Source organism: Benincasa hispida, chromosome 11 (assembly GCF_009727055.1).
Source record: "Benincasa hispida cultivar B227 chromosome 11, ASM972705v1, whole genome shotgun sequence".
In the NCBI taxonomy this organism is placed as follows: domain Eukaryota; kingdom Viridiplantae; phylum Streptophyta; class Magnoliopsida; order Cucurbitales; family Cucurbitaceae; genus Benincasa; species Benincasa hispida.
In genome coordinates, this window is record NC_052359.1 from 59081479 (window position 1) to 59105333 (window position 23855).

At 40.0% G+C, this 23855-nt stretch overlaps 1 pseudogene; it reads right to left on the reverse strand.

Annotated features, from left to right (window-relative positions):
- Positions 1-19106: 19106 nt before the first annotated feature.
- LOC120092246 lies at positions 19107-19204 on the reverse strand (annotated as a pseudogene).
- Between the last annotated feature and the right edge of the window lie 4651 nt (positions 19205-23855).

Here is a 23855-nt window from a genome sequence, read left to right on the forward strand (position 1 = left end):
TAGAGTTCATCAGATTTTTTGCCATTAGGGGTGAAATTTTGGGCATTTTAGGTTAATTTTGTTTGGTTCTTGAACACCTATTAAGTTTTGGTGTTAAAACTGATTTACCCATGAATTTGGATGCTAGATTTGAGTTTTGTTGCTTTTAGATAATTTGATAGACATTGTTATCAATGTTTATCATAGCTAGACGCTGATAGAAGTCTATCAACGTCTATTCGTAATAGAAAATGATTCAAGTCTATTACTGATAGACGTTGATAGAAGTCTATTAGTGTCTATTAGTGATAGAAACTTATATAAGTCTATCATTGATAAAGGATAATGATATGTTGGGTTTTATGTTCTAAAACTCGCAGATAGTAAATATTGTTAATTGCTCGTCATCAATAAAGTGTTATAGATGTTAAATCAATAAATGTTATTGTTTGTATCGTTGATTATTTTGTCTTAATAACCCTAAATCCAATAAACTAACATCCAAGGCTGTCTTATGAGTCTTAAACTATATGTGGGAACATACAGGGATCATTGTTCAAGATACAGCCTAAAGGTCTATAGTATAGACATACGTAATGATCCAACGCGTTCGTATAGGTGACATGCGAGTAGGGATATCCTATGCAATGAGTTTGCATAAGACTGGATCGTGAAATAGTAACCACTAGATGTAACACTGTTGACTAGTTTGATTCCTATTTCAATAGGATGACCTAGGTGACTTAGTCTCAATCTTGAGTATATTATGAACTCCTTTTCACGAGAGATTTCCCTTTGATTTACATGGGTGAGGGTGGCCAGATCGTCGATCCCATATGCCTACTATTTTGTGGACAAAACTGAGTAGGGGGTTGGGAACATAATAATATAAGATGGAATTCACTCCTTCCCTCCTTGAGGGTAAGTAAATGAGTGTTCCCTTAAGTGGTGTTTTCGGGACTTGAACAAAGGGCCCTACCCTCTTATTGGCTACAGAGAAGTTTCTGAGTTTCTGTTTATTAGTTGGATCATAAACGAATTGTTCATTAGAGAAGCACTGATACTTAAGGAGTCAGAGGTAACCCAATGGTAAAACGATAATTTGACCCTGGAGTTACGAACACTCGTGAAGGATTAACTTGTTAGTATTGGTCAATATCCATGGGCATAGAAATATATCTATAGTGAGAAGAGTACAGTTGTGGGTCTTTAGTGAACTATACCCACAGTTAATGAATATTGATTAACTTGGTTAATGAGCTTAACCAATTAATCTCATATCATTAGAACTTTTGATCTACAGGTCCACCAGGTCCCCTCATTAGCTCATTAAAGGATACTTAAGAGGGATAATTTGAATTGTTCAAATTAATTTGAGGAAACTATATATTAATGTGATTAATTAATTATGGATATGATCTATAATAAAATTGGAAAGTAATATTTGAATAAGATACAAATTAATTAACTCAAGTGAATTAAATTCACAAAGAATTAATTAATAGAGGTTTTGTACATATACATGGGATGTATATGATAATTAAATGTATATATTAAATTGAGTTTAACGTATAAGTAGTTGTGTTATTTAATTAGGCTAATTAAATAAGTTTTATTTAATTGGGCTAATTAAATAAGTTTTATTTAATTGGGCTAATTAAATAAGTTTTATTTAATTGGGCTAATTAATTAAGTAAGCGTTATTTAATTAAACGAGCTAATTAATTAAATAAATGTTATTTAAATAATTATAGAAAATGAAAAAAAAATTAGGGAAAGGGCTTGACCATTCTCTATATAAAGACCTCCCCATGGCCTTTTGCAAACACACATTCTGATTGCAGAGAGACTCTGGCAATATATAACATCATTATGTTATTGTGCATAATTTACTCTAAGTCAAATCCTCTCTACTCTCCAAACTTTTTTCTCCCCTCCCTCTCCCAATAGTTGGATACCACTTATCGCTCTTTTAAAATCCCAGAGAATAATGAGGTAACCCTTGTGATAGTGTTCGAGATTTCAAGGAGTTTTTCGTGATCAAGACCGTTTGGAGATTCGTTCGTTGGAACCTTAGAGAGGATTGTTCGTGGCACTTGGGGAATCTATAAAGGTAAGAATCGTTCTAATCCTTTCCTCTATAGTATGCTAGTCCACATGTTTATCTATTCTATCTAATACAATGATTTTGTTTATTATAAATTGAATTGTGGGATGCAAGGCGATCTCACATGAGAATGCTTTCGCTGTAGGATTCAATCCCTTTAATTGGTATTAAAGACAATTCCTTGCATCTTCGTGAAGGAACCCTAAGGTCCACATCGAAAGCGGGGATCGGACCCAAATTTTATTTTTACAAAATCAAAATTCACAGTACAAAAAATATGCATAAAAAAAATACATCATGCAATTTAAAAGAAGAGGAAGAAGGGTTAGAAAAATGCTTACCCTTGAAGCCAAAAACTTCTTCACGAAATTCCTCCTCTCCATCGTGTCGATCACTGAGTAAGCGATCAAAGGTTGATCGCATCGTATCGAAGATTGGTTACGCGATCACTGAGTATCGAGTCATATAGACGATGTGATGCTCGTGTATCGCTTAATGCACGCACCACACTGGTCGGTCGTTTAGGACAACAAACTTCATCGCTTAGTAACTGACTAAACAATCGCTTAGTAAAGCAAGGTAAATCGTTTACCTGACGCCGCGTTAAGTGATCATATAGACGATAGTTTTGGTCAGCAAGCTTCATCGGTTAGTAACTGACTAAATGGTTGCTTAGTAACGCAAGGTAAATCGTTTACCTGACGCCGCGTTAAGTGATCGCATAGACGATCGTTTTGGTCAGCAAGCTTCTTCGCTTAGTAACTGACTAAACGATCGCTTAGTAACGTAAGGAAAATCATTTGACGCGTTATTTTATGAGGTGAAATTATGGATGAAATGCGGTGATGAAAAATGCGTTGAGCAATCAAGCTTTCTCAGTGGAATCCAAGTATAAACCCCATTGAGTTTCCTGGTAAGTCTAGGGTCGAACTCAGGGACTTGGAAAAATAATATGCGGTGATAATTTTTCACGAAAACCTTGCAGTAACTGGTAACTCAAATAGTTGTTTGGTGTTGTTGGTTGCGGTAATGAAATAAATAAATGCGGTGGATTTGAAAAAAGTTTGATTATGCAATAGATGCACTGAGTATACGGATGAACGGGTTGAGTAGGTCTTTAACTAGCGTTACCTGGGAATGCGTCAGACTATGCGATCATGCTACACTCATGCACAACAAGTCATTTTCTAATGCAAATGCGGTGCTCCTAAGTCTAGGACGCATGTGTTGAATGCAAAAGTGTCCATAGAGCTTATTCCCAAGTCTCTACTCTTTTCCTATGCGATGATGTAAGATTCACACAAAGACAAGGTAACCGCACACAATCATATCATATCTCTAGGATGCATGAGATGCGTTAATAGAAAACAGTGTTTATTCCTAAGCTCCCATCTCTGATTCTGCGTTCTAATCTGACTGTTCCGAGCTTAGATTCTAACCTGATTTTTCCAAGCCTAGATCCTGTCTTTAGACTACCCTCCCGAGTATCTCTAATGGACGAATGAAGCATACATAATATAAGATAATCGTATAGAATGAAGATCCCCAGTTATGCTAGCTAAGTGCTTCTCAACCCATTCAACAGATTTAGCTACTCATGCGTAGTAAACAGAGAGTGAATAGATATAGAGAAGTAAATTCCATTTCTATAAATGAGTTTGAATACAAAATAACAATGAAAGATAAAGGTAGAGAGCCCGGTAGCAATCCCTTGCTGCCAAGGCTTTACACTGGCAACTCTATTCGGTTCAAAAGATATTCCTGCTTTCGTAGGAGCTGGCTCTTCTCTTGATCTTGATGCTTCTGACACTCTCCCGAGCTCACCGGAACGATCTATCGGCACAATCTCCTTCTCTCGCTTCCGCCTTAAAATAAAAGAAAATCTAAGAACAAGGATAACTATGAACAAAAACTTGCTGAATAGCTGAACCTCTTTTCTGAAGGATGCCTTCGGTATTTATAGAGCTTTGGGGTGAAAGGCGGGCTTCTCTCTATTGATTGCACAGATGGGATGACTTTAATTCTCTGACTGATGCGCCAAATATTTGTCATCGAAAAGCTGAGTGTACTTGTTATCGTTAGGGCTTGTCAACTTAATTCGGATTCGACGTCATCAGCTTTTTGTCCCATCGTGATTAATTATGCCTTTCACCAGATGCACCCCTAAGTTGCGCCGGCTCTATGCGGCAATCCTTCTTGAGCAAATATTTTGTGAGCACAAATCACAGCAAAGCCTTGCGGTAATGCTGCGCTCGATCGTTGATTTCTTGTGATCTCGCTTTCGGTCTTGCGTCAACGTATATTCTGCATAAAAACACAAAAATTAATTGTTTCTATGCGATGAATGCATGCGACCGCAATGTTATAAACTTAATGCTTTTTGGACGTAATCTAACATATTTTATCAACGCGAGCCAACATTGTTTAAGAACTTAGCATTGTAATAACATGCATTTCTGCCCGTTATCACACCCCCAAATTTAAACAATGCTTGTCTTCAAGCATATGCTAAAGATTTTCTTTAAAAGTCGACCGCAAATCTCTTTTCTAGATTTCTCAAGGATACTTCATTCAAATCCTGTACACCAAAATTTCCTTAATTCTTATTCAAGTCTCTTCTTAAAATATTTCTAAAACCTAGGGACCGCAAGTTTATCAAAAGAACTTTACTAAATTCTGGGACATCGCATGATTTATTTCAAAAAGAAAACTTTTCCATTGGGGTGTCAAATGATTTTTATCCTTGCATATTTCTTGACATTATTATTTTTTTCTGACCTTGCGCTGATCCAAGTGCCTTGCCTTCGTTTTGGCTTGCCCTCACATGTGTCATGCGGATATCCAACTATGAGCAATGCGCTCTTTCTCAGACTAAACTCATTCCTACTTGGCAGTGGAGTTGTGGTCATTTATTTATGCGTTGATCCTGGCGACTTACTTTCGTTTTGGCTTGCCCCCACGTGTGTCATACAGACATCCAACTATGGGTAAGTGCCCTTCACAACTTAACTCTTATCAACATGGGTTTCCCCATTGCGTTGACAGTGGAGTTGTTATTCTCACAATTTTTTTTCATACAGATAAAAATAGCAAGGTCGAAAATAAATACCTCATCCCCAAATTTAAAATGCGGCAATGCCCCCATTGCCAAAAGATTGAAAGATGTCATGCGATGTTCTTAGGAAGCTTAGTAAAGAGAATTTGAAACAAAGCTAGCAGATCTCTAACTTCTAGAAATATTTCATGAGGTGACTTTTCTAAGATTAAGTTGACTCTAGCATATATGAAAAAAATAGAAGCATGTGTTTCATCATTGAAATCATAATTGGCAAAGAGACAACATGCGGTGACTTACTAAATTTATCCATGTTAAATGATTGCGGTAATCAAAGAGGATGCGGTGATAAAACTTTCAAAATTAAAATGCGATGTGATAGTACAGAATTTGAAATAAAGTCAAGGAAGAATACAACCCCCAAATTTGCGCTATCGCCCGCATTGTTTGTTGATGCATCCTGCTTTGCGACGATCTTCTTCTTTTGGCTTCTTTTAGATTGCGGTGACAGAATAAGATAAGTTGCTTCTTTGCGTAACGCCTTCACAATCGTTCGCCTTGATCGTTTCCAAGAAAAACATCGAAAGGGTCAAATGATTTTAAACAAAACAAAATCTTTTACTGCAATCGTTCAACACAATCGTTTTTTTTAAGAATACGAAAAGCGCATATAACAACAAAGTAATTGCGATAATAGATAGTAACGAGTATGATGAAAGTTCAAGAAGTATTGATGCAGGAAAAAGGATATTCAAAAGAGTTGCATCCCTGATGAGGTTGAGTTATCTAGTACTCAGGGACTGCTTATTCCAAGTTGGTCTTTTCACGTCCATGGTGGCTTTTCCCTCTTTTCTTTGTCCTCTGGGATCTTGACTGCCTTAATCCGGAGCTTTTCCCTATGAATTTTCATTACGATCTCTCCCTTGTGCACATCAATTTGAGCGCGACCGGTCGAAAGGAATGGTCGTCCCAATATGTTGGGCGCATCTTCGTCCGCTTTATAATCCAAAATGAGGAAGTCTGCCAGCAAGATGAATTTATCAATTGAGATTGTGGCATTTTTCAACCCTTCTTCAGGATGTATTCGGGATTTGTCCACAAGCAAGAGAGTCTCTGTCATAGGCGTGAGTGTGCCAATACTCAATCGTTTGAAGATTGATAGCGGCATTATATTTATACTTGCCCCAAGATCGCATAGTGCTTAGCCACTGAAGGTCCTGTCTCTTATACACATCTAGATGTGTATAAGAGACAGGCTGGTGGTAGTTGGACTTCTTCTGTCTCATGTTCTGGAGGTTTGAGGATGGACGCAACTTCGGGGTTCATTTTCTTGGGCTTCTTCGAATTATAAGTCAATGGAACCTTGGTTGTCACCGCATTCAAGTTGGTCACGATGGGTTCCTCCTTTACTTCCACAGTCATTTTGTCACTTAGCACGGAGACTGCTAAACATTGTTCCTTTCCGGTACCCCTAGCATTGCGAGGAAGCTCAATTGAGCTCGGCAACGCTCCTTGCGATTATTTTTCAGCTCACCCGCAATTTTGTCCCAGCTGAATTTCGAGATTTCGAACGGACGTTGCTTGATTCTGAAGCACTGATTCGTTTTTCTCGATGTACTGCTTCAACAAGCTCTCTAAGGATGAAGATTGCGATGTTTGCGAGCTGTTAGCTTGACTATGCATTGGACCATTGTTCTGCGGGAAAAATCGGGTGGCCCTCCTTTTTGTGCCATTGGTTGAAAGCTTTGCTGTTGATTTTCCCACGAAAAATTTGGGTGGTTTCTCCACTTGGGGTAATATGTATCGGAATAGGGATTATTCTTTATGAAACATACTGACTGCGGGTTAGCTGGACATTCCTCCATCGAATGAGCGTCTTTGCAAATGTCACAACTTGTGGTCGTTTGTGCAATTGCGTTGACCTGCCCTTTCTTCACTCTCGTGCTATTAATTGTGATGTCTTGTATCAAACTCATCATCGCAGTCATTTGATTCTGGAGTGATGCGATGGCCCCGTTGTTTGCGTCATTATCTTTAATTCTTAATCTTTGATCGTTTTCCCGCCAATCCTCGTGATTTTTGGAAATACGATCAGAACGAAGGCGTAACGATTTGGGCACTGTCTCGGAGAGAGGCTCGGTGAAATAGACATGTCTGGGAAGATGCGGACTACCTGCACTTGGACAGAAAGACACTTTACCTCCTCTATGTTTTGTCAAGCAGACCACCAGCTGCTGCCGCATTGGCAGTGGTCTGCGAAGAGGGGTTTAGTCCTTGGTAAAAAATCTCCATCTGCAAGTAGTCTAGTAAACCATTATGTGGATAGTCTCTTACTAGCCATTTAAACCTCGCCCAAGCATCGTTGAGCGATTCATCATCTTCTTGTTCAAAACTTTTTATTAATTTACTTCTCTGGCATTCTCGGTAGGTGGGAAATACTTCTTCATAAACTTTTTGACGACTTGTTCCCATGAGGTTATCTCTCCCGGTTCGAGAGAATATGTCCATTTTCTTTCCTGATCACACAAAGAAAATGGAAACAGAGTTAGTCGAACTTCTTCGGTAGAGATATTCGGGAACACAAAAGTGTTGCAGATTTCTATGAAGCTCCGGAGGTGGGCGTGCGGGTCTTCACCACGCCTCCCTCCAAACTGTCCAGCAGCCTGGATCATCTGCAACATTACCAGCTTCATTTCAAACTTTGATCCATCTAACGCTGGCCTCATGATTCTTGGACAGAAATCATAGAGGTTGGGTGACATATAGTCCCGAATGGGGATATTGCAGTCATTCGCTAGAAGGATGGGGTTGGCCATTATATTGTTCGCATTTGCGGCCCTTTCTTCCGATTGTTCCGCCATTCTTGGGGTTCTGTCTTGTTGGTGGTGCTTGTCTCTTAGTCTGCGTTGAAATGTTCTCTCAATCTCTGGGTCGTAGTTCGTCAGAGATTGAGAGCTGCAAAGAAATAAAAAAAAAAAATCACCGTTAGCACATTGATTTGCCGAAGTCCCCAGCAACGGCACCAAAAACTTGATGTGTTATTTTATGAGGTGAAATTATGGATGAAATGTGGTGATGAAAAATGCATTGAGCAATCAAGCTTTCTCAGTGAAATCCAAGTATAAACCCCAATGAGTTTTCTGGTAAGTCCAGGGTCGAACTCAGGGACTTGGGAAAACAATATGCGGTGATAATTTTTCACGAAAACCTTGTGGTAACCAGTAACTCAAATAGTTGTTTGGTGTTGTTGGTTGCAGTAATGAAATAAATAAATACGGCGGATTTGTGAAAAGTTTGATTATGCGATAGATGCACTGAGTATGCGGATGAACGGGTTGAGAAGGTCTTTAACTAGCGTTACCTGGGAATGCGTCAGACTATGCGATCATGCTACACCCATGCACAACAAGTCATTTTCCAATGCAAATGCAGTGCTCCTAAGTCTAGGACGCATGTGTTGAATGCAAAAGTGTCCATAGAGCTTATTCCTAAGTCTCTACTCTTTTCTTATATGATGATGCAAGATGCACACAAAGACAAGGTGACCGTACATAATCATATCCTATCTCTAGGATGCATGCGATGCGTTAATAGCAAACAATGCTTATTCCTAAGCTTATATCTCTTGATTATGCGTTCTAATTTGACTCTCTCGAGCCTAGATTCTAACCTGACTTTTCCAAGCCTAGATCGAGTCCTTAGACTACCCTCCCTAGTATCTCTAATGGATGAATGAAGCATATATAATACAAGATAATCGCATAGAATGAAGATCCCCAGTTATGTTAGCTAAGTGCTTCTCAACCCATTCAACAGATTTAGCTACTCATGCGTAGTAAACAGAGAGTGAATAGATATAGAGAAGTAAATTCCATTTCTATAAATGAGTTTGAATACAAAATAACAATGGAAGATAAAGGTAAAGAGCCTGGTAGTAATCCCTTGCTGCCTAAGGATTTTACACTGGCAACTCTATTCGATTCAAAAGATATTCCTGCTTCTGTAAGAGCTGTCCCTTTCTTTGATCTTGATGCTTCCGGCACTCTCTCGAGCTCACCGGAATGATCTATCGGCATAATCTCCTTCTCTCGCTTCCACCTTCAAATAAAAGAAAATCTAAGAACAAGGCTAACTATGAACAAAAACTTGTTGAACTCGCTGAACAGCTGAACCCCTTTTCTGAAGGATGCCTTCGGTATTTATAGAGCTTTGGGGTGAAAGGCGACTTCTCTCTTATGATTGCATAGATGTGATGGCTTTAATTCTCTGACTGATGCGCCGAATATTTGTCACTGAAAAGTCGAGTGTACTTGTTATCGTTAGTGGCTTGTCAACTTAATTTGAATTCGACCGTCATCAGCTTTCTGTCCCATCGTGATTAATTATGCCTTTCACTCAAATGTGCCCACCAAGTTGCGCCAGCTCTATGCGGCAATCCTTCTTAAGCAGATGTTTGCGAGCACAAATCATCGCAAAGCTTTACGGTAATGCTGCATTCGACTGTTGATTTTTTGTGATCGTGCTTTTCGCCTTGCGTCAACGCATATTTTGGATAAGAATACAAAAATTAACTGTTTCTATGCGATGAACGTATGCAACCGCAATGTTATAAACTTAATACTTTTTTGATGCAATCTAACATATTTTATCAATGCAAGCCAACATTGTTTAAAAACTTAGCACTGTAATAACGTGCATTTTTGCCCGTTATCATTTACTTGACACTGCGTTAAGTGATCGCATAAACGATTGTTTTTGGTCAACAAGCTTCATCGCTTAGTAACTGACTAAACGATCGCTTAGTAACGCAAGGTAAATTGTTTACCTGGTTGCACGCATCGGTTAGACAATGAGATGCTCGCATATCGTTTAACACGCGTACACACTGGACGATCGTTTAGGTCAGCAAGCTTCATCGATTAGTAAATGACTAAACGATCGCTTAGTTATGCAAGGTAAATCGCTTACATGTTGTCGCGCTACGCGATCGTGTAGACGATCAAACTTCGCAGCCTCGTTGCCATTTATGCGATCGTTTATTATGCTCCTATTGTCTAGTGCACGCTGAACGATCGTCTACCTACGACATTTACTACACGATGGAGTCCTCCTTGCAGTTCAAGACCTGGTTCGCCTGTGAACCGGTTTGCTCGATGAAAAGTGTAATAAATAGGGTTATTTCATTCCAGTATTGTAAAGGCTCATCCCGGTCTATAAATCCTTTATTTTTTACATGCGATGTATGTTTTTAATATGTCGTATGGTATGCACATATAGATAAACCCCACCTTAGGTCATGCATATTTTCTTTATTATAAGTGTTATAATTTAGAGAAGCATGTTTTAATTTACATAAATGCATGCTCATGCATCATATAATATAAGGGTTATATTTATGTATGCTTTATTTATTTTTTTTACGTTATAAATACTTCGTTATGTGGGATGAGTGTTTTAGTTGTTTATTTTATAAATGGTTATAAAATGAAATTAGAACTAAAATAATTAGTAAAAGATCAATATGTAGCAAGTCTATATATAGTAGACCTTTTGTTGAAGGCAGGTTCTGTCTAGGCTGGGGTATTTAAGATGACGGCAACAGAACACCCCTACCTGGGAACCTACCTGGAAAGGTAATTTAGATAGATTTGATGCATGCAAACTAAGGCCAGTCCATTAAAGAGTTTAATGTGACTACTTGGATTTTTTTTTTTATTTCAAAGACAAAAGTTGTTTTTGAGCAAACTTTATATATGACTTAGATCATAATCAGTAGCCGGACTGTCTAGGTTAATAAACCCCTAGGTAGAACATTCAGTGAGAGGTTCTTTGGGGTATTTGATGCTTTCCCATTTTTCAACCTCTCACACACATAGGACACATTTAATACTATCCCCTCAAATCAGTCACCAAACCACAAAACACACCCATAAAAAGGATAAGATATAACACCACATAAAAAGACACAAACTCAGGCACCCTTACATTAGGCCAGTGATCACACACAAAATAACACAACACAGATAGGTTGTTTTGGTAGGTCAATATTAAGGTGGATGGAAAGAGTGTTCATAGTAAGTGGGAGCGGGAAGTGTGACATCATATCTGGCTCTCACCTTGTTGGATTGAATAAAGTTTCTGCGCAATCGCTCGTGGCACCCTGGGTGTGTCCCCCTATAGGATGGCATTTTTGCCGTTTCTTTATACTTTGATATAAAATTTACTTATCTGTATGAGGATAAATGTTTATCTAATTAGTCTCTTAAATGTCTAAATCTGAAATTATTTATATATCTGGTAAGTGCATTAGGGCAGGCACATCTGGAAGCCAAAAACGAGGGGTTACATTTATCCATGATTAGTTAAGGGTTTAACTATTCTGGACCGAACAAATGGTGGCTATTAGGTTTAAGTTCAAAGAGTTGGTTCTGCCTAATGGTTGAGATTATCCCATCCCAGTGAAAGGCCATCCGATACCCACTGGTGACATTTGCTGCTCACTGGGCGATTATTGCAAAATAGAAGTCTTTTCACTTAGGGTACTTGGAATCTGTTTTGCTAAAAATTAATTGGTTAATTTAAAATGTGGGGTTTTTTTTTTTTTTTGTTAAAGTCATATAAAAGGTTATTCATTTTTTTCAGCAATGGTTTTTTAATGGCATCAACCATTATCAATTTGCTTAGCGCCGAAAAACTGAATGGCCAAAACTGTTCAAGTTGGAAATATATGCTCATGATGATACTCATCATCAAGGATCTGAAGTTTGTCCTTACAGAGGAATGTCCTCCTATTCCACCTCAGGACGCTACTCGAAATGTTCGGGCAACGTACGAGTGTTGGACAAGGGAAAATGAGAAGGACCGAGCCTATATTCTGACCAGTCTTAGTGACGTGTTGGCCAAGAAACACGAGTCCATGGTCTCAACACGTGAGATCATGAAATCCCTGTGGGGAATGTTCAGACAGACGTCTAGACAGCTCAAGCATGAGGCTCTGAAACACATCTTCAACTCCAAAATAGAGGAAGGCATCTCTATTCATGAACACGTGCTGAATATGTGGTCCACTTTAATGTGGCGGAAATGAATGGGTCTAAAATCGATGAGGGTAGTCAGGTTAGCATTATCCTGTATTCATTGCCAGAGAGCTTCCTCCACTTTGTCAACAAGGCGATTCTTAACAAAGTGGAATACTCCCTTACCACTCTCCTCAACGAGTTGCAGACTTACCAATCCTTGCTGAAAAAGTAAGGAGAAAAAAGGGAGGTGAGGCAAATGTTGTCTCGTCCTCTAAAAAGTTCTATCGAGGTTCGACCTTAGGAACAAAGTTTGCACCTTTAACTTCTAACTCTGGAAAGGGGAAGAAGAAGAAGAAAGGTGGTAAAGGGAAAGGGAATGCGCCTACTAACCCGCCATCTGTCGTCCAGAAGAAGCGTCCACCACTGGTTGAAAAAGAAAAATGTTTCTACTATAACCAAGACGGACACCGGAAGAGGAATTTTCCTCGTTATCTGAAGGAAAAGAAGGCTGTCAAGGCTAAGGCCAAGGCAGACAGAGGTAAATATGATTTGCTTATATTAGAAACTTGTTTAGTGGATAATGATGATTCTGCTTGGATATTAGATTCGAGTACCACTAATCATGTATCTTTTTCTTATCAGAGGATTAGATCCTAGCGATAGTTAGAGGCTGGTGAGATGACGATGTGAGTAGGCATCGGGCACGTCATCTTAGTTGTGGCCGTGGGAGATATCCAGTTTGCTTTACATAATAGGTTTCTTATATTAAAAGATGTCTTTGTAGTTCCTGAACTTAAAAGGAACCTTATTTCTATAAAGTGTCTGTTACAATACAATTACACTATTTCTTTAAAATTGAATAAAGCATTTATTCGTAAGGATGGTGTTGAAATTTGTACAGCTAAACTGGAAAATAACTTGTATGTGCTAAGATCTTTAGCTATAAGTTCCCACCATAACATAGAGATGTTTAAATCTGCCATAACTCAATCTAAATGCCAACAAATTTCTCTAAAACCTTGTTGGACATGGTTCGTTCGATGATGAGTTATGCTTCCTTGCCGGACTCGTTTTGGGGTTTCGCAGTGGAGACTGCGATATACATTCTCATTTGTGTTCCTTCTAAGAGTGTTGCAAGAGCACCTCTGGAGTTTTGGAACGAGCGTAAAGCTAGTTTACGTCACTTCCACATATGAGGTTACCCAGCACATGTGTTTAAGGTAAATCCCAAGAATTTGGAATCACGATCGAGGTTGTGCCTCTTTATAGGTTATCCCAAAGGTATACGATGAGGTTACTTTTATGATCCATTTGAAAACAAGGTGTTTGTTTCCACGAACGCTACCTTCCTGGAGGAGGATCATATCAGGGAGCACAGTCCACGTAATAAAGTCGTGTTAAGTGAGATTTCCAAAGAAACTACTGAAATTTCAACAAGAATGTTTGAAGGACCTGATTCATCAACCAAAATTGTTGATGATAGTTCATTTGGTAGGTCGGTTCCACCTCAAGAGTTGAGGGAACCTCGACGCAGTAGAAGGGTTACGAACCCGCCTGATCGCTATCTAGGTTTCACGAAAATCCTAGCTATGGTGACAGATAGTGACGTTGAGGATCCGTTGTCCTATAAAAAGGCAATGGAGGATGTTGACTGGGATGAATGGGTCAAAGCCTTGAATCTGGAGATGGAGTTGATGTACTTCAACTCGGTATGGGATCTTGTAGATCAGCCTGATGGGGTAAGACCTATAGGTTGTAAATGGATGTACAAGTGCAAATAGGGTGCTGATGGGAAGGTGCAAACCTTCAAGGCTAGACTTGTGGTAAAGAGTTATACCCAGGTGGAAAGAGTCAACTATGAGGAGACTTTCTCACCTGTTGCCATGTTAAAATTGATCCGCATGATAGTACATCAAGGTGACGTGATTGTCACTAAGATCGCCTTGGAGAAAAACGTTACTGATTCGTTTATGAAGGCTCCCACGACTACAGTGTTTGAGAGTCACCATCAGAGCATGGGTCTACGGGACCGCCCGTGGCTGGACTAGGGCAAGTGGGAGATTGTTGGGGTTTGTGCCCTAAAGTCTCATGTTCAGTAGTTTGTAAACAACTTTGTACGAACACTTGTGATATATAATATAAATGATATTTACTTCACTGCTTGACTTTGCACATTTAGATTTTACCACAAACCAATAAACTTAATATCCCTGGTTATCTGTATGTAACTTAAGCATGTATGTGGTGACATACAAGTAGATCATGTCTTGAGTGATAACCAAAATGGTCTGTAGTATATGGATATAGGAGGGAAACCTTATCCTGGTAACACTACGGATGCGGCCAGCTTTGTAGAATGGTCACAAGTGTTATGACTTGTCACAGATGGTTTGATCCTAATCATTCGTGTAGGGGACATGTGAGTGGGGGCGTCCTATACAAAGAGTTTGTATAATACCTGACCACGAAGTGTTGACATCTCGTTATATAACACTGTTCACAATTGAGACTTCACTTCACAAGGATGACCATAGGTAACATGACCTCAATCTTGAGTGAGTTGGGAACTCCTACCATTGAGGGCGGTCCTTTGATTTGCATAGGTGGTGTGTTGTGAATGTGATGAAATAATGGTATGAAATTGCGGTGATGAATTATGCATTGCACATGCAAGTTTTCCTAGTAAAACCCAAGTATAAATCTTACTAGGTTTCCTGATAAGTCCAGGGTCGAACACAGGGACTACTAAGATACTATGCATTAGTAAATTTTGATTCCTTTGCGGTGGCAAAAACAAATAAGTTTAGTTGGTGTATTGTTTTAAGTATAAATCCTATGCGGCAGAATTGAGTAAAAAGTCATGACAGCGAAAGTTACAATGAGTATGCGGGGAATGGGTTGAGAAAGGATTTAGCTAACACTTCCTAAGATTGCATCCAAGTTATGCGATCATACTACACACACACAACAGCAAGTCATCTCTCAATGCAAATGCCATAGTTCCTATTTCTAGGACGCATGTGATGTATACGATAATGTCGATAGGACTTATGTCTAAGCCTCTATTCTTGTCTATGCAATGATGAATGATACATATATACACAAGGTGACCGTATACTATCATATCCTATTTCTAGGGTGCATGCAATGCATGATAGCAAACAGAACTTATGTCTAAGTTTCTATCTCTTGCTTATACGCTTTTAATCTGACTCTCTCAAGCCTAGATTCTAACCTGACTCTCTCAAATCTAGGTTCTTTCTTTAGACTACTCTCTCGAGTATCTCTAAAGGGTGACTGCCGCATACATAAGACAAGATGATCGCATAAAATGAAGATCTTAGGTCATGGTAGCAAAGTTCTTCTCAACCCATTCAGTAATTTAGCTACTCATGCGAAATATGAAGAGATTGAACAGATGTTAGATGAGAATTCCATTTGATAAATAGAGCCAGAAAACAAAACAATAATTTAAAGTAGGCATAAGAAGCCCGGTAGCAATGTCTTGCTTCCCGAGGCTTTTACACTATCTTTTTACTCTACTCTGTCCAGAAGAATATCCTTTGCTTTCGTAAGTGTCGGGCCTCTCCCCGTTTGCAGTGCCTCCCAGCAGTCTTTTTGAACGATCTCATACCGAGAGTTTCATGAGCGAGCTTAGATCGCTCCAATTTCACAGTGACCGAAACATAAACTATATACATTCCATACAAATAGCACGATCCGAACGTACACGAACAATGTTGCGGGGATGACACCACCACAAGAGAAATCCGGGTATCCTTTGCGTAAAAAACCTAAAGAGTGGGCTTTGGTGAGTTAGGTAGAGGACAGAAGAGAAGAAGTTGTGTAGACGATAAGGAAGTGGGAGATGAACTCTGCTATCGTATAGCGGAAATGCTTATCGTATAGTAGACCTACACGATTGTTTAGGAAAAACTGAACGATCGTTTAGGAAAGTTGTATACGATCGTTTAGAGAACGCTTGAACTAGACGATCATTTAGACGAACAAGCTTCTATCGTATAGCTCTCGCGACCACTTTTTCACAGATTTTTTTTTGGGCGCGCGTGATACGAATGCACAATTGAATAATAAAATGAAAACGATTTGCATAGTTAACCCGCCAGTTACCATAACCTTCGCAGCCCCACTTCCCACGTCTGAACGTGGATTAATCGGTTAATTATCGAATTAAGTACAGTTGGGCCAATTTACCGTTTTTTCCCTATAGTTACATCTCACTTCTTAAGTACCACTGATTCCTCTAATGAACAATACAACATAGTCCAACTATGTGTGAAAAACTCTCGAGCCAAGAGAAGATGTGTGGCGCCACATTGTTCAAGCCTTGGAATCAACCCTTAAGGGAGCCATCTATCTACTTACCCCTGCCTCGGGCAAGGAGTGAATTCCATCTTGTGTAGCTGAGTTCTCAGCTTCCAAATCAGACGAATCCCCAAAATGGTAGGTTTGAAATCGACGACTTGGCCGCTCGCACGCATACAAATCAAAGGACCGCCCTCAATGGCAGAAATTCCCAACTCACTCAGGATGGAGGTCATGTTTACCTATGGTCATCCTCGTGAAGTGAAGTATCTGTCAGATGGTGTTATATAACGAGACATTAACACTTCGTGGTCAGGTCTTATACAAACTCTTTGTATAGGACGCTGATAACGGGCAGAAATGCACGTTATCATAGTGCTAAAGTTTAAAACAATGCTGTTGTGTTGATAAAAATGTGTTAGATTGCGTCCAAAAGCATTAATTTTATTATATTGCGGCCGCATGAGTCATCACATAGGAACAATTTATTTTTATATTTTTGTGCAGAAATGCATTGAGCAAGGTGAAAATTGCGATCATAGGAAATCATTGTCGAGCGCAGCATTACCGCAAGGCTTTGCGGTGATTGTGTTTCATAAACATTTGCCCAAGAAGGATTGCCGCAACTTGGAATGGGTGAAAGGCATAATTAATCATGATGGGACAGAAAGCTGATGACAGTCGAATCCGAATTAAGTTGACAGTCGCTAACGAACAAGTAAATTCGCTTTTCGATGACAAATATTCGGTGCATCAGTCAGGAATTAAAGTCGTCTCATCTGCACAATCATGAGAGAAAGGCCACCTTTCACCCTAAAAGTTCTATAAATACCAGAGGCATCGTTCGGAAAAGGGGTTAAACAGTTAACCAGTTCACCAGTTTACGAATTTGAGAGCTCTGCTCGTCTTTGTCCATAGTTTTCCTTTTTATTTTAAGGCGGAGTAAGAGAAGAGAAGAGACGCGGGAAATCGCTCAGGGCAACTCGAGAGAGAACCTTGAGGTGTCAAAGTAGAGAGTGGGTCGACTCTCGTGAGAACGAGATTATCTTTTGAACACGAGTAGAAAAATAGTGTAAAAACCTAGGCAGCAAGAGATTGCTACCAGGCCCTTTATTCTATACTTGCATTATTATTTTGTACTTCATCTTTATATTTATACAATGGAAGTTCTTATTCTACATCTGTTCACTCTCTTAGCATGCATGAGTAGCTAAACTAGTCAAATGGGTTAAGAAGAACTTAGCTAACATGACCTAAGAAGTTCATTGCTTGCGATTGTCTTGTTTTATGTTGTACCAGACACCCCTTTAGAGCTACCCGAGAGAGAGTCTAAAGAAAGAACCTAATGACTCGAAAGAACTAGGTTAGAATCTAGACTCGAGAGAGAAAGATTAGAACTACATAAACAAGAGATAAGGACTTAGAGATAAGCTCTGTTTATCAACCTGCATCTTATGCATCCTAGAGATGAGAATGATATTATATGGCCGCTTTATTTGTGTGTGTGTCATTTTGTCATCGCATAAATAAGAATAGAGGCTTATGTGTAGGTCCTATAGACTTATCGCATATATTGCATGCGTTCTAGCCTTAGAAGCCATGGCATTCGCACCGAGAGGTGGTTTACTGTTGTATGCACGTTGCATGATCATATAGCATGAACGCATCCTAGGAAGTGTTAGCCGAGACTTTTCTCAACACGTTCACTACATACTCATCGCATTTCCCGTTTAATAAACTATTTTCAAACTCCGTAGCATTTACTTATTTTTCATCACCACAAACAACAATCTCAACAACTATTGATTTATTTGGTTATCGCAAAGTTTTCATAAAAATTACCACCACAACCTATTATCACATGTCCTAGAGTTCGACCCTGGACTTACTAAGAAACTCAGTGGAATTTACACTGGATTCCACTGAGGAAACTTGAGTACTCGACGCAATTTCACCATCGCATATCATCCATAATTTCACATCATAAAACGAACCATCAAGTTTTTGGCGCCGTTGCCAGGGACTTCGGCAAAATAGTGTGCTAACGGTAATTTTTCTGAATTCTTTGCAGACTCTCAATCTCTGGCGAATTACAACCCGAAGATTGAGAGGACATTCAGACGAAGAGTAAGAGACCGCCAACAACAAGAGTCAGATAAAGAAGAGATGGCAGAGCAGCCTAGAAACGGAGCACCAAAAGAAAACAACGTCATGGCGAATCCAATCTTTTTGGCTAACGATCGCAATAGACCTATTAGGGACTATGCATCGCCAAACCTCTATGATTTCTCCCCAGGAATCATGAGGCCTGCCCTTGATGGAAGCAGATTCGAAATGAAACCGGTGATGCTGCAGATGATCCAGACTGTAAGACAATTCGAAGCCGGCGTGGCGAGGACCCGCATGCCCACCTCCGTAGCTTTATCGAAATCTACAATACTTTTGTGTTCCAGAACATCTCTGCCGAAGAAGTTCGACTAACTTTGTTCCCATTTTCTCATTGTGATCAGGCAAAGAAATGGGCATATTCTCTCGAGTCAGGAGAGATCACTTCATGGGAACAGGTCATAGTGAAATTTATGAAGAATTTTTTTCGCCTATTGAGAACACTAAACGAAGGAAACTCATAAAAAATTTTGAACAAGACATGGACGAATCACTCAGTGATGCCTGGGCGAGGTTTAAAAGGTTGGTCCGAGACTGTCCACACAATGGTTTGCCAGACTGCCTTCAGATGGAAATCTTTTATCATGGTTTGAATCCCGCTTTGCAGACCGCTGCCAATGCGACAGCCATTGGTGGTTTGCTTGATAAAACATATGACGAGGCTAAGAATATCTTGGATCGCATCTCTAAGAACCTCGAAGATTAAAGGGAGAGTGATCCGAGACTGAGAATTAAGGATAACGACACAAGTAATGGGGCTATTACTTCACTACAGAATCAGATGATCGCAATGATGAACTTAATTCAAGGAATTGCGATCAGCAGCCCAACACTGCAAAATGGGCAAATCAACGTAATTAGTCAAAACATCGTAAGGTGTGCGACTTGCGGTGATGGGCACGCAATGGAAGAATACCCATAGAATCCACAGTCTATTTACTTTGTGAAAAATAATCCCTTTTCGAATACCTATAACCTCGAGTGGAGAAACCACCCCAATTTTGCTTGGAAGAATCAGCAACAGAACTTCCAATCCGTGGCGCAAAAAAGAAGGGCCACCAGGACTCTTCCCACGCAACAATAGTCAGACAAGTAATCAAGCAAGTAGCTCACAACCACCGCAATCCTCTCCCTTGGAGAGCCTATTGAAGTAATATATAGAGAAAAACGATATGGTGCTTCAAAGTCAGGTACGTCCATCCACAATCTAGAATTACAGATGGGCCAGATATCAAATGAGCTAAAGAATAGACCCCAAAGGGCTCTACCGAGTTCAACAGAACTCCCACTTAACCCGGGGGGATCAGATAAAGAGTAATGTCAGGTTGTGACATTGAGAAGTGGGAAAACTGTGGAGGGAGAAAAGAAGGAGCTTAGTCAGACAGTGCCCATTGTAGCAGAACCTGAAGTTGCGGTGACGAGAAAAGAAGAAGGAGAAAAAGATGCAATAGAGCCAGAGGTTGCGTCGACCTCAAAGCCAACTGAGACGGGGACCATGAGAGTATAGTTACCACCTTTCCCGCAAAGACTAAAAAAGAAAAAGAATGAAGAGGTACAGTACCAACGCTTTCTGTCTATGTTAAAATAATTACATATTAATATTCCATTCAGTGAAATGATTGAGGAAATGCCTGCCTACGCAAAGTTTCTGAAGGATATGGTAACCAAGAAGAGGGGAACTAGTAAGTTTGCCACGGTGGCTTTAATGCAAGTTTGAAATCAATCATTCCACTGAAGATGAGCGATCCTAAGAGCTTTACTATACCTTGCTCTATAGGAGGATTGTACATCGGGCAAGCCTTGTGTGACCTTGGAGCCAATATCAATTTGATGCCTCTGTCGATCTTTAAGCAGCTGAATGTGGGGTAACTCGTACCCACGACCGTGACTCTCCAACTAGCCGATCGATCTCTGGTGTATACAGAGGGAAGGGTGAAGGACGTACTGATCACCATTGACAAATTTATTCTACTAGCCGACTTCATCATTTTGGATTACAAGGCCAACAAAAATGTGCCCATCATCTTGGAGCGACCATTCTTATCAATAGGTCGTGCCGAGATTGATGTGCATAAAGGGGAGATCACTTTGAGCATCAACGGACAGAAGCTCAAGTTCAACATAATCCGTACCATGAAGTTTCCTGACGAAAAAGACCTGCATGACTCAGATGATGACCAAAATCTAATTGAAGAAGAAAAGTTTGATGAAGAAAATGAAGAAGAGGATGCCAATGCATCTGTTGCCACCTGTAATGCGATCATAACAAAAACAAGCAAGGAAGAAGAGATGATCGCAAACCAAGAAGAAAAGCCAACAAAAAAAGAAGACAGAAAAACAACGCAACCATCCCTAGTAGAACCACCAACACTAGAATTAAAGACCTTACCGAATCATTTAAAGTATGCATTTTTGGGGCAGAATGAGAAACTGCCAGTTATTATTCCTCTGCGCTTAACGAAGACCAGGAGAATGCGTTAATGAGCATTCTGAGGAAACATGTGCAAGAAATTGGCTGGACGCTCGCTGACATTCGAGGAATTAGCCCAACATACTGTATGCACCGCATTTGTCTTGAAGAGGACCACAAGGCAACAATTGAACATCAACGCAGGCTTAATCCTGCGATGAAAGAAGTCGTTAAAAAGGAGATCATTAAATGGTTAGATGCAGGCATTATTTATCCTATAGCAGATAGCACGTGGGTCAGCCCTGTGCAGTGTGTGCTGAAAAAGGGTGGCATGACGGTAGTCCCAAACGAAAACAATGAACTAATACTGCAAAGGATCGTCACTGGGTGGCGCATTTTCATGGACTACCACAAGCTAAATGCAGCCACAAAGAAAGATCATTTACCCTACTGTTCATTGATCAAATGCTAGACCGTCTAGTTGAAAATTACTTTTACTGCTTTCTAGATGGTTATGCCGAGTATAACCAGATTATGATAGCTCTAGAAGACCAAGACAAGACCACATTCACCTGCCCATATGGGTCCTTTTCTTTCCGCCGCACACCATTCGGCCTCTGCAATATGCCAAGCACGTTCTAAAGGTGTATGATGGTCATCTTTTCAGACTATCTTGAGGACTCTGTCGAAATCTTTATGAACGAATTCTCTGTATATGGGAACACTTATGAAGTCTGTCTAGCCAACTTGGAGAAGATACTAAAGAGATGCGAAAAGACGAATCTGGTGCTTAACTGGAAAAAATGTCATTTCAAGGTAAATGAGGGCATAGTGTTGAGGCACAAGGTTTCCCGGGACAGGTTGGAGGTGGATAAAGCAAAAATCGAAGTAATTGAAAAACTTCCACCTCCAACAAGAGTGAAGGTTGTGCGAAGTTTCTTAGGGCACACTGGATTCTATAGATGCTTTGTCAAAGATTTTTCGAAAATAGCACGACCACTGAGTGCGTTATTGGAGGCTGATAGAAAATTTGATTTTGACAACAACTGCCTCAACGCATTTAGAGTTTTGAAGAATGCACTGATTACCGCACCCGTATTATTCCTTTTGAAATAATGTACGATGCAAACGGGTATGCAATGGGAGCAGCTTTGGAACAAAAGAGAAAAACAATCTTGCATCCCATCGCATATGCGAGTAAAACATTAAATCCTGCTTAGACAAATTATATCACCACAGACAAAGAGCTTCTGGCGGTAATTTTTGCGTTGGAAAAATTTTGAGCATATCTGCTGGGGACAAAGGTACTCATCCATACTGATCATTCGACAATAAAGTACTTAATGACAAAGAAGGACGAAAAGCCGAGATTGATCAGATGGGTTCTTCTCCTTCAAGAATTTGACATGGAAATAATTGACTGGAAGGGGACAGAGAACCAAGTTGCAGATCACTTGTCCAGATTGGAAAACCCTGAAATTGACCGCAATGAATCAGAGGTGAGTGCGGTGTTCCCAGATGAGCAGCTGTTCCATATTGAAAAATTGTCTTGGTATGCTGACATAGTCAACTATCTGGTTTGTGGACAATTTCCTGAAGATTATACCTACCACCAACAGAGGAATCTCAAACATGAATGCAGACATTATTACTGGAATGAGCTGAATTTGTACAAAAGGGGGGCAGACCAGATCTTGCGACTATGCGTTCCAAATGCTACTTAACAACGCATATTATCGCAATGTCACGACTCACCATTTGGTGGGCACTTTGGAGGACAACGCATCGTAGCCAAGGTTCTACAGAGTGGATTCTTTTGGCCTACATTGTTTAAGGATGCAGCTGACTACGCCATGAAGTGATCGGTGCCAACGCACAGGTAACATTTCATGGAAACATGCAATGCCAATGAACACCATCTTGGAGCTTGAATTATTCGACGTATGGGGGACTAATTTCATGGGACCATTCCCTCCCTCGAATGGTAAGCATTATATTTTATTAGCCGTCGATTGTGTATCCAAGTGGGTAGAGGCAGTGGAGTGTGCCGCAAGCGATGCAGCGGTAGTCTATCAATTCCTAAAGAAAAACATTTTCACTTGTTTTGGCACTCCCCGTGCCATCATAAGTGATGAGGGATCACACTTTGTCCATCATACTGTTAAAAAGCTGCTGCACAAATACAACATTCTCCACAAAGTGGCCACCACATTCCATCCGCAGATGAAGGTGTCTAATCGAGAAATTAAGTGGATACTTGAGAAGGTAGTAAGGCCTTCACGAAAAGATTGGGCAACAAAGCTCGACGATGCATTGTGGGCATACCGGACTGCATTTAAAACACTGTGGGCGTGTCATTTACCTCTAGAACTGGAATATAAGGCACTGTGGGTGGTAAAGAAGCTGAATTTTGATTTGAAAACAGCAGGAGAAGCGCGAAAAATGCAATTGGTCGAGCTAGAAGAATGGAGGAATAACGCATATGAGAATGCAAAGATTTACAAGGAGTGCATCAAGTGCTGGCACGACAAACACATATACGGTAAAAACCTCCAGGTCGGGCAGAGGATCTTACTATTCAACTCATGTCTATGGCTCTTCCCGGGAAAATTAAAGTTACGTCGGTCCGGACCATTCATAATTACACAGGTATTTCCACATGGCACGGTTGAATTATCAAATGATGATGAAACCAACATATTCAAAGTTAATGGGCAGCGAGTAAAGGCATATCATGGAGAAGGATGGCATTGCTAAGTCAACTCCGTGGAACTCAAAAACTTTGAATAAAGA